Source organism: Lathyrus oleraceus, chromosome 6 (assembly GCF_024323335.1).
Source record: "Lathyrus oleraceus cultivar Zhongwan6 chromosome 6, CAAS_Psat_ZW6_1.0, whole genome shotgun sequence".
Lineage (NCBI taxonomy): Eukaryota > Viridiplantae > Streptophyta > Magnoliopsida > Fabales > Fabaceae > Lathyrus > Lathyrus oleraceus.
In genome coordinates this window covers 442,844,967-442,857,050 of record NC_066584.1, presented here as the reverse complement: position 1 = coordinate 442,857,050, position 12,084 = coordinate 442,844,967, and positions in this window count along the sequence as shown.

Genomic DNA, 12,084 nt, shown 5'->3' with positions numbered 1-12,084 from the left:
AAATCCACAGTAAGAACAATAATTTAATTCAACATTTTCAGAGTCAAATCATTGAAAAGAAAAAGTAGAAGATCAAAAAAGTGTACCTTTATCTTCTTCATCTTCATCACCTTCAAATTTCAGCAAGTTCCAAGGCAATTCTTTGTCTTGTAGATCGATGATTTTTCATCCTTCTTTGTTTGCTGAAATTTTTGATACCATAATGTAGCTTGTGCATTGGAGAATCAAAGCCCCGAGGTTTGGTGGCTTGATTCTTCTCCATATCAATTTAATTTCAGTTTTTGTGTGTGGGGTTCTTGACTTTAATGCTCTAATTTTCAGAAATGATTAACTCTTGGTTAGAATAGATGATAGATTAGGATATATGAGGTTGAGAGGAGTGGTAGAATGGTGCTATTTTTTTATTCCGGAGGTGGTGCCAGAGCTTCAGTGGTGATTGCTTCTTGACATGGGACTTTGCACATAATGTATAGAGATGTTAATGATGTTGGTGAATTTTTCCTCTCTTATTATTCTTATGCTATTATTTTTTGTTTTGATATTATATCTTACATTTTTGTTAACACTTTAACTTGATTTAATTTTTAATGCAAATTAACATCTAACCACTAACTTTTAATTCTTTTTATTTGTACTTTTATTCATCTTTTGATTGCTTGGTTTATCCATCTTCATCATCTAAAATCATCCATACATGAATCCCCTTGGTTGATTTAATCTTCTTCAATTCAAACATGTCGATAAATCATCGATTGATAATTTTTGGCACTTTGAGTTAATGTTAGGTTATCCCTTGGAGAGGCATATGTTTTGGTCCTTTTATTTGGTTGATAGATGATCCATAAGTGATTGTTTTTTAACACTTAACTTCTAACCTTTACATTATGCAATGCTAACTTCTAACATTTACGTTATTGGACCTTAACTCTTTTTGTTTCTTTTCTTTATGCACTCTAACTATCATTCATCATCATTATCATTCTTCATCATTATCATTTTACCTCATCTTTATACATTCTTGTTATTGCTTTATCTTGTTATCTAATCTAAAATGAACAAAAACATGATAGAAATGGAAAAGACCAAAAATACTTAATTCCTTTGTGAGACATAATGGACCATGGACTTTGTGAATGACCTTAGCATATCATGGAGTATTATGGACTTTGTGTGATACTTAGTGTGATGGACTTAGAGGACTTGTTAGGACTATTGTTTGGACCTTGGACTATTGTGATTGACCTATGCACAACTTGGAGTTTCTGAGGACTTGTAATCTTTTATTGCAAGAATGAATTTCACTTATGGCATTACCTTAGGGAGACATATTGATTCCATTATCCACTTGTTAGCTTAGGACACAATTTACACACAAGGATTTCTCTTGGGCGACCTTACAACGAGACTATTTATTTCTCGCATTATTCCCTTGTATTTTCCACTTTGATGTACTTTATTTCCTCACTTTCCTTTGTTTTATTGTTACTTGTTAGCCAACCTTGGAAGCTAGGATTGTCGCCATTTCAAAATAATAAACAAACCCTTGATCCAACATTAAACGACATTTTTTTCAATAAAAACTCAAAAAGTAACAAAATACGATTAGGATTGCACACTCCGTGTAGTCGTGCAATTCAAATTAACCACCTTTTCACAAAAACCTAAAAACCACAACAACTCATCAAACTATATTTTGCGTCTTAGGGCATCATTTCGGAAACCCCTTTTCAAGGTAAAAACAACCAACAAAATAATTATTTTTTACCACGAATTACGGGGCTCAGATTTCTCACTTCAACAAGTGAGCATACGTAGGCACGGGGGTCCAAATCCTTGGCGAACACACTAATAAAAAAATTTACTTCCACTCCGTAAACCTTTAGCACATAAGCATTGAGATAGTAACACCCACTCATGAAAGAGATAATCAAAATGGTTCCCATTGAGTACAATGGATGTGAGGGGTGCTAATACCTTCCCCTTGCATAACCGACTTTCGAATCCATTCATGGTTGCGATGACCATTCTTTTGGGGTTTTCTCGATATTTTCCCCTTCCTTTGGAATAAATAAAACCCGATTGTGACTATGTATTTTTTGCTTATCGACAAAGATTATTTTGTAAGTTTATTTAGCTAAAAAGGTTAGACCACAAGACATGAAAAAAAATCGTTTTTAAACCTCTCAGGACGACCTACACGAGTAAAAATCAATAATATTTTTTTATTACTATTTTTATTATATCATATTTTATATTTTGGATTATGTTGTAAATTTATTAACCTTTTCAGTTATCCTGCTGAGCTCTTGAAAATAAACTGGAAAAAAAAGCTTATAAACATTGACATAGTTGTTTTCGTAAGTTCTCCAAAATAAATAGTCTCACAATACTTATGTCACTAGGAAAACTCAAATAAGTTAATTCAAACAGACCTTAAGTCTCATTAGTCTATTTAAACATCAAATTAATAATTTAAATATGCTAAAATGAAATATAGACTTTTAATTAGGCTAACAAGACTTTCGAAAAGGTTATACTCAAGCTTAAAAATAAACGTATGACATACTACATGCTTGACCTAAGCCTTATTTTTTTACATGTCAGACTTAGGCTTGATAAAGCCTAGTTCGTCCCGGCCTATTCACACCTCTATGAATAGATGAATCTTACACAAAGTTTGTAACACTCCAAAAATTTATTTAGAATTTATTATAAGTTTTTGTGTGCTTTGTAATTTTTTGTGTTATTATTTAGAGTTTTGATAAAATAAAATAAGAGTTTAATAATAATATAATAATAATAATAATAATAATAATAGGAAGGGTTGTGGTTATTTATAAATTATGGATAAAACAATGAGATTTATTAGAATAAAGGAAATTAGTAAGAATAAAGAAATAAAATAAAAAGAAAGCTTATTTTTTTATATAAGGGTGAATGAAGTTTATAGAATGCGTCAACAAGAAAAAGGAGAAAAGTTAAGGTAATTCTAGAAGAGAGATTTCAAGGTTAGGAACTTTCATCACCAAAAAACTCAAGAGTTTCGACTTAGTTGAGGTAAGGGGGAGATTATTTCATAATGAGTGTTTAAGCTTAGGGATAGTGAGGAATCCCTTATCCCCTTTCTCTTTTATGATGTTATTGTTGAAATTGTGTGAGGTTTTGTAGTTTGTACAAAACCTCTATGATTATGTCAATTGTAGATTCTGATTTATGTTGATGCTGCTGATTTCATTATTATTGATGTGAAACTTATGTAAATATGTGCTAAAAATTGGATTGTTGATGTTCTTATGTTATGTGACAACTTGATATATAATACATGAATAATCAACATTATATGTGTTAGATTGGTATTCTTTGATGTAAAAACTATTATTAATTTCGTGTGGCGAAATCTGGATTTGGTAGTGACATGAAACCGGAGAAAATTGAGATATAAGTCTATTTTTGATGGTAAAATGTAGAAATAATGTCCTGCAATAATGACACGTATCACCTGCGTAATGCTCCAACAGTCACTGCATTGAATACGATGATGCCAGATTGTCAGTGATGATGGGTGTCACACATATGACAGTTAAAGCCTCAGCGCCTCATGACGTGCGTTATTCCCCAGACCATCAGTAATGATAGACAGGTTTTTCCAATGGGTGATGACAGTCAGAGTCGTGACAATCGTGTTAGAACAAGATTTGGTTCTGCATGTATACCTTGATTTTTGATGATAACAATGTTGTATTTGTGTGAGAACAATTTTGATACCCTAATGGCTTGTTATTGTGTAGCTTTAACAACTAGTTCTGATTCTGATCATATGATATGCAACATCATCAATTTCTGAATATTGCGTTCCAAATCTGCTTCTGTGCTGCAATTAGAAGTTCTAAAAGATGTCAATATTGCTGCTATAACGTTCTTTATGCTTCTGTGTTATTTCACCTATCAGAAGCTTCTGAGGAGACTCTATATTGCTGTTGCAATGTTCTCCCAGTTTTTGCTTCTGGACGTGACTCTGATCAACAAACTTCTGAAGAATGGAAAGCTTTTGAAGTTGTGTTATGTAGCTGAAGATTCTGAAGATCTCAAGACAGTCGATTGAAGTTATCGAGGTTCTGACCGAGGATTCTAAAGACTCTGAAGATTCTGAAGACACTGAAGAACTCAAGTTAGACTACTGACGCTGTCAAGGTTCTAACCCAAGGTTCTGAAGTTTCTGAATCCAAATCTCTACTTCTTCACTTCATGCTTCAATCATCTTTTATCAGAAGCCAATGAATCTGAAGATAAGATCAAATAGGAATGTGATCAAATAGTATATAGTACAAATCGAACAACTTTTCCATTATCTGATTTCGTGGGCAAGGACTGTACTATTCATCACACCTGTCACTGAATATGTGGGCGAAAGGACAATACGTGGTATCATTCCTTTCTCATCCACTAGTGGACAGTCGCTCAAGGAGCTTTCCCTATTTTTACCTCCAAAGGTCACATGCTTACACTATATAAGCATGCATTGGAGACTTGAAGAAATTGTTGATCTACACAAGTATTTTGACAAGCTAATTTTCTTTGTGAAAAGCTATCATCTTTTGTGTTCAGTGTTCTTTAAGTATTTTATTATTCATTTATGTAATCTGCTTTTGTAAAGCATCTTGTAACACCTAAACTATTATTCAAACTATTTGTTTGATTCCTTAAGGAGGTTATCCTTGAGAAGACAAAGAAAGTTGTTCTTTGTGAATCCTTGAGGAGACTAAGGTTTAGTTGGATCCTTGAGAAGACAAAGAAGTTTATTCTATGTGTTTATTGTAATCTATGAATTATATTGGATTAAGTCCTTATGTATAAGGAAAATCAGTTTGACGGGTGGACTGGATTAGCTTTGAGTTTTAAGTGAACCAGGATAAAAATCTTTGTGTTTTTATCTCTTCATTATTTAACTTGTTAGTGGTGTTTTTGTTTTGGAAAAAGTTTTTGCTTTTAAAAAAAAATTCAAACCCCCTTTCTTGTGTTTTTCACACCTTTAATTGGCATCAGAGCTCCGGTTCTGATTGTGATAAAAAGTTTTTATCAACACCTCACAGTGTTCAGTACCGATCCAGTTGTGTGAGAAACAATGGTTGCTGCTAATGTTGTTAATAATAATGATAGAGATCATTACAGTTTTAAACCACATATTTTCGATGGTTAAAATTTTGACTACTAGAAAGACAGAATAGAAAGTTTATTTCTTAGTTACGATATTGATCTTTAGGATCTCGTAGTGGATGGCTATGTTCACCCAAAAAAAGAAAGACTTCAAAAATTATCATAAGGCCAAAATCATATTGCTTAATGTTATCTCTTATACGGAGTATGAGAAGATAACAAACAGAGATTCCGCCAAATCCATTTTTGACTCTCTGAGAATGAATCATGAGGGAAACGCTCAAGTAAAGGAGACAAAGGCCTTGGCCTTAATGCAGAAATATGAGGCTTTCAAAATGGAAGATGATGAAAATGTTAAAACCATGTTCTCAAGGTTTCAGATGCTTGTTGTAGGACTTAAGGTTCCAGCCAAAGGGTATTCTATAGCTGATCATGTCAAGAAAATTATCAGAAGTCTTCCCTAAAAATGGAGACCTGTGGTAACTGCATTAAAGATGGCTAAGAAATCTCAATATCATCAGTCTTGATGAACTTGTTAGTTCTGTAAGAAGTCACGAGATTGAGCTAGAAGAAGATGAACCTCATAAGAGAGGTAAATCTGTAGCTCTAAAATCCAAGCTTGAGAAGACTAGAGCATATCAAGCTGAGGAAGAATCAAAAGGATATGATGAAGACTCAGAAGATGATGATGAGTTGTCTCTAATCTCAAGGAGAGTCAACAGACTCTAGAAACACATGCAAAATGGTCAAGGGAAATTCAAAGGAGTCAGAAGGACTATTGGTCGCTTCGAATCCTCATCTGGTCAAAAGAAGTAAACTTTTGGAAAAGAAGTTATTTATTTCAAGTGCAAGGATCCAGGCCACTATAAGAATGATTGTCCTAAATTGAAGAAGGATAGAAGGCCCAAGAAGAACTTCTACAAAGTCAAGAAGGGATTGATGGCTACCTGGGATGACTCAGAATCTGAAGAAGACGATTCTTACGAAGAAAAAGCTAATGTTGCACTAATGGCAACTACTGAGGATCCTACAAGCTCTAAGGAACCAGAAGACAAGGTTTTATCAGAATCAGAATCCAACTCCAATTTTGAAGAGGTATTCTCTAATTTATATCGTTCAGATATTGAAGTTTGTCTTTCTGAAATATTGGAAAAGTACCAGAGTCTTCAAAGCAAATACAAGGACCTTAAACAAGTCCAAGTAATTGCTTCTGAAACTCAGAAAGAGCTTGAGAGTGATATTTCCTCTCTAAACGAAAAAGTATTTTCTTTAGAAAGTAATAACTCTGCTTTGAAAAGTAAATTTTCAAAACTAGAGGAGGAAATAACTTTAGAAGCTTCTGGTACTGATTGCATCATCAAATATGACAGAGCATTCAAGTACTTTATGTCTAAAAGCATAGATAGAAGCAAAATGGCTTTCTTAATCTATGGAGTTAGCAGAAATGGCAAGAAAGGTTTGGGTTATACAGAAACTACAAAACCTGAAGAGAGTCATAAGGTCAAACCAAAACCTCTTTATGTGCATTTTATTCCTGCTGGCACTGAGTTTGATATTTCTTCATAGACACAGAAGCATACTAAACGAACCTAAGCATCATGTGCATATTCCTCGTGATTATTCTTCTGCTAAAAGACCCAAAGTTATGAGAAACTTTGGGAAAACTAACAAAAAAGGACTCAGAAAGTGGGTATCTAAGGATAAAATTATCTATGTTACAGACATCCTTAACAGCTCAGCTAAGACACCAGTCATGGTACCTGGACAGTGGATGCTCGCAACACATGATGGGCAGAAGGTATATGTTCCAAGATTTGGAAATTAAGCCTGGAGGCTTCGTTGGTTTTGGAGGTAACCAAAAGGGGAAGATCATTGGCTATGGAACCATTGGTAATGGTAAACTTCATTCTATTACTAATGTTCTTTTAGTTGATGGTCTAATGCATAATTTGTTGTCCATTAGCCAATTTAGTGACAATGGTTATGATATCATCTTTAATCAAAAGTCTTGTAAGGTTGTTAGTCAGAAAGATGGCACAATCCATTTTAATGGAAAGAGGAAAAACAACATTTATAAAATTAGACTTTCTGATCTTGAAGATCAAAATGTAAAATGTCTAATGTCTGTCAATGAAGAGCAATGGGTCTGGCATATATGTTTGGGTCATGTTAGCATGAGAAGGATTTCTCAGCTAAATAAACTCGAATTAGTCAGAGGTATACCTAAACTGAAGTTCGCTTCAGATGCTCTTTATGAAGCATGTCAGAAAGGCAAGTTTTCTAAAACATCTTTCAAAGCTAAAACTGTTGTTTCTACCTCTAGACCATTAGAACTTCTGCAGATTGATTTGTTTGGACCAGTGAAAACTGCTTCTATCAATGGAAAGAAGTATGGATTAGTCATTATTGATGACTACAGTCGTTGGACATGGGTAAAGTTCTTGAAACACAAGGATGAGTCTCACTTTGTGTTCTCTACCTTATTCTCACTAGTGCAAACAAAAATGAATTGCAAAATAGTCAAAGTCAGAAGTGATCATGGTGGAGAATTTGAAAATAAACATTTTGAAAATGTATTTGATTCAAATGTTATTTTCCATGATTTCTCTTGTCCTAGAACTCCATAGAAAAATGGAGATGTAGAAAGGAAGAATAGGACTTTGCAAGAAATGGCTCGCACCATGATCCGAGAAACTAATATGGCTAAGCATTTCTGGGCAGAAGCGGTTAACACAATGTGTTATATTCAGAACATGATTTCTATCTGACCTATTATGGGTAAGACTCCTTATGAGTTATGGAAGAATAGAAATCCCATCATTTCTTACTTTCATCCTTTTGGATGTGAGTGCTTTATGTTAAACACTAAAGAGAATCTTGGCAAGTTTGACTCTAAGGCACAAAAGTATTTATTGTTAGGATATTCTGAATGATCTAAAGGCTACATAATATTTACTACAAAAACACAAATTGTTGAGGAATCAATTCATGTTAGATTCAATGATAAGCTTGACCCTGAAAAGTCAAAGCTAGTTAAGAAATTTGCAGATCTGAAGATCAATCTTTCAGAATCCAAAGATATTGTCTCTAGAGGAAAAAAATTAGAAGGCAAAGCAAAAGAATATGAAGAAATGACTCAACCAGAAGCAATCATTGATCCAACTCATCAGAAAAAGAGTAGATCAAGAACTTGTCATTTTGAAGAACTGATTATGGGAGACAAGAATGCTTCTGTCAGAACTAGATCTTCATTCAGACCCTCTGAAGAGGCTCTTCTAGGTTTGGTGTCTCTGATAGAACCCACCTCCATTGATGAAGCTCTTCTAAATAATGAATGGAATCTGGCCATGTAAGATGAAATGAATCAATTCACCATAAACGATGTTTGGGATCTTGTTCAAAAACCTAAAGGCTTCCATGTCATTGGAACCAGGTGGTTTTCAGAAACAATCTGAATGAGAAAGGCGAAGTTGTCAGAAACAAAGCTCGACTGGTAACACAAGGTTATAGTTAGCAAGAAGGTATAGACTATACATAAACCTTTGCTCCAGTTGCCAGTTAGAGTTTATTCATCTTTTAATTTCTTTTACAGTTAATTATAACATCATACTTTATCAGATGGATGTTAAGAGTGCATTCCTGAATGGTTATATTTCTGAAGAAGTTTATGTGCATCAACCTCCTGGTTTTGAAAGTTCTTAAAATCCTGATTTTGTTTTTAAATTGAAAAAGTATATGTATGGTCTAAAGCAAGCTCCAAGAGCTTGGTATGATAGACTAAGCAACTTTTTGTTGGTAAATGATTTTACCAGAGGAAAAGTGGACACAACTCTTTTTTGCAAAAGCTTCAAGAATGACATTATGGTTGTGAAAATATATGTTGATGATATTATTTTTGGTTCTGCTAATGCGTCGTTGTGCAAGGATTTTGCTAAGTCTATGCAGGCAGAATTCAAAATAAGTTTGAAGGGAGAACTAAAGTTATTTATGGGAATTCAAATTGATCAAAGACTAAAAGGCACATATATTCATCAAAGCAAATATACAAAGGAACTTCTAAAGAAATTCAACTTATCAGAATGTGTTAGTTTTGTGTTTTTATGATTGGAAACAATTTTGGTAAAACATGTTTCATTTGGGAAAACATGTATCACAGCGTAATGTTGAGCAAGGTGTCATGACATCTTGTTCAACTGTGCAGCAAGTGCTACTTATGTTCCTTGCAGACTGATGTCCTAACAGATGTTATAACATCTTACACCATTACACCTGTATAGGTCTGCAAGTGTGAATATTTGATTTTAAAATGTGAGACTCTAGATGATTCTAGTTCTCCTATATGCGCAACAAATCAAGGATGTTTTAGAAACAATGCAAATTTTATTTGACTTCATAAAAATGATCTTTTGATACTTTTTAGGAAATATTATAGATTTGTTCTTATTATTGTGGAGAAGATATTCCAACTGATTTACAAAAGAATATTGGATCTGATTCGAAGAGTCCAAACCCATACTGCAAGAGTCTATTTATAAGAACTGCCTAAACCCAAATTGAAAAGAAAATTTACATTGAAGAAACCGTGTTCACAAATAAGGGTTTAGGGTTTTGAGAGTTCCTTAGGTTTTAGTGTTTGTTTGTACATCCCTCATGTATATTTTGATTCATATAGGATGATTGATTGTACTTGATTGAATATCAAGTTATTATTCTCACTCATGAGCTTTTAAGTAAAGAGTTGAGTATTGTTATTGGTTGAAGCTTTTAAGCAAAACCAAGTATTGTTTATTGGAAGTGTTCTTTGATTGTTTTTCAGTTAATTTCACTGTTGTGTGATTGAAGGGAAGTGAGAAGGGTCTCATATCTAGGAGAGTCTTAGATAGAAATTCCACGGGTAGTGATTAGGTGAGAAGTTTGCAAAACCATAGGTTCTTTATAACTTCAAACTAATAATGTTATAATGGATTTCCTTCCTGGCTCGGTAGCCTTCAGATGTAGATGATGTTGCACTGAACTGGGTTAACAATTGATGGTGTCTTTTACCTTCTGCAATTTAATTTTGCATAATTACTATTTTGGTAAAACGGTTTCTGTCAGTAGATGATATCTTAAAATCTATCTTGACATTATGTTCTGTTATTTTCTGTTCTCATATCTGTAAGTTATCTTGTTATTGTATTTTGATCAGATATCAGTGTCTCGACATCTCTTAGGACATCTGATATCTGCATACCAGAATTTTAGAATGTAAGCTAGCAAAGACTCCAATGCATCCTACATGTATTCTGGAGAAAGAAGAGGTAAGCAGTAAGGTAAATCAGAAGCTTTTCAGAGGTATGATAGGTTCTCTTCTATATCTAACAACTTCTAGACCTGATATCTTATTTAGTGTATGCTTATGTGCTCGTTTCCAATCATATCCTAGGAAAACTCATTTAATTGTTGTTAAAAGAATCTTTAGGAATCTAAAAGGTACTACTAATCTTGGTTTATTTTATAGAAAATCATGTGAGTATAAATTAGTAGGCTATTGTGACGCTGACTATGCTGGTGATAGAATTGAAAGAAAAAGTACTTCTGGAAGTTTCCAATTTCTGGGAGACAACTTAATCTCGTGGTCTAGTAAGAGATAGTTAACAATTGCGCTATCAACAACTGAAGCTGAATACATCGCAGCTTCTGGATGCAGCACTCAGATACTCTGGATGAAGAGTCAGTTGGAAGATTATCAGATATCTGAGAGTAACATTCCTATTCTATGTGATAATACTTCTGCTATATGTTTATCTAAGAATCCAATCTTGCACTCTAGGGCTAAGCATATTGAAATAAAACATCATTTTTACGTGACTATGTTCAGAAGGGAATTTTTCACTTAAAATTTGTTGATACAGATTATCAATGGACTGATATCTTTACAAAATCCCTTGCTGAAAATAGATTCATATTCATTCTGAAAACATTTATTTATGAAACTGTGTCCAGAATGAAAAGATGTTATTCATAATGTAAAGTCTTTAGAACTCTAGATTAGATTATGAAATTGTTTTGCTTTCTGACTCTGAAACTTGAAGCTTTCTGAAGTAAGGAAGTTTTCATGAATTAGAAAGGTTCTGATTAGAAGCAATCTTATCGATTTGTCTTCTTGATTCTAAACAGTTGTTGCATTTAATGGTTGTCTTGTTGTTTGATTTCATGTGGTTCTAAGTGGAGACAGTTGTCCCACTTTCTGAGCATGCGTGATTAAAGCGTGACGCATTGGGTTTTAGCAATTCTTGGAATTAGGTCTAAACCTTTACACTTCGCCACATGACTGCACACACCTTTTTGTCATCATTGCAAAAAAATTCTATTTAAACCCACTTCACTCACATTTTCACACTACGCGCATATTTCTCCCACACTTTCAAGTTATTCAAACCTCAAACTCTCTCTCATCAACTGTTCTTCATATTCATCTTCATCCTCTCTCTCTCAATGGTTGAACAACAATCATCAATGGCTCAATCTTCAAAGACAGTTGAACAATAACCACTCTCTCAAAGTAGATCAAAGCCTGCTCAACAACAACTCGTTCAGCAACAGTTTTAACAACTACAACTAGATCAGACTAGATCTCATCCTAGATCAGTATCTATTGAAGGGACTCCTTCAGTCAAGGAAGAATTAAATGATAGTACTACTCTGGTGGAAAACTATCCTATCTTCACGAAGATCTATCCACCATATATTTTAGCATATTAAATGGAGATGTATCTTGAAGAGGGTATTGATCTGATGGTAGATCCTTTAAATCTTTCGAATGACTACCCAGTTGTTCCGCCACCTCCTCCTTCTTCCCAAAACCCTTAGTTTTTTCTCTTATATCTTCGCACATGTGTGTATTTTGTTTTATGTTTTTATTGTTGCATTTCATTTGTAGTTCATTTT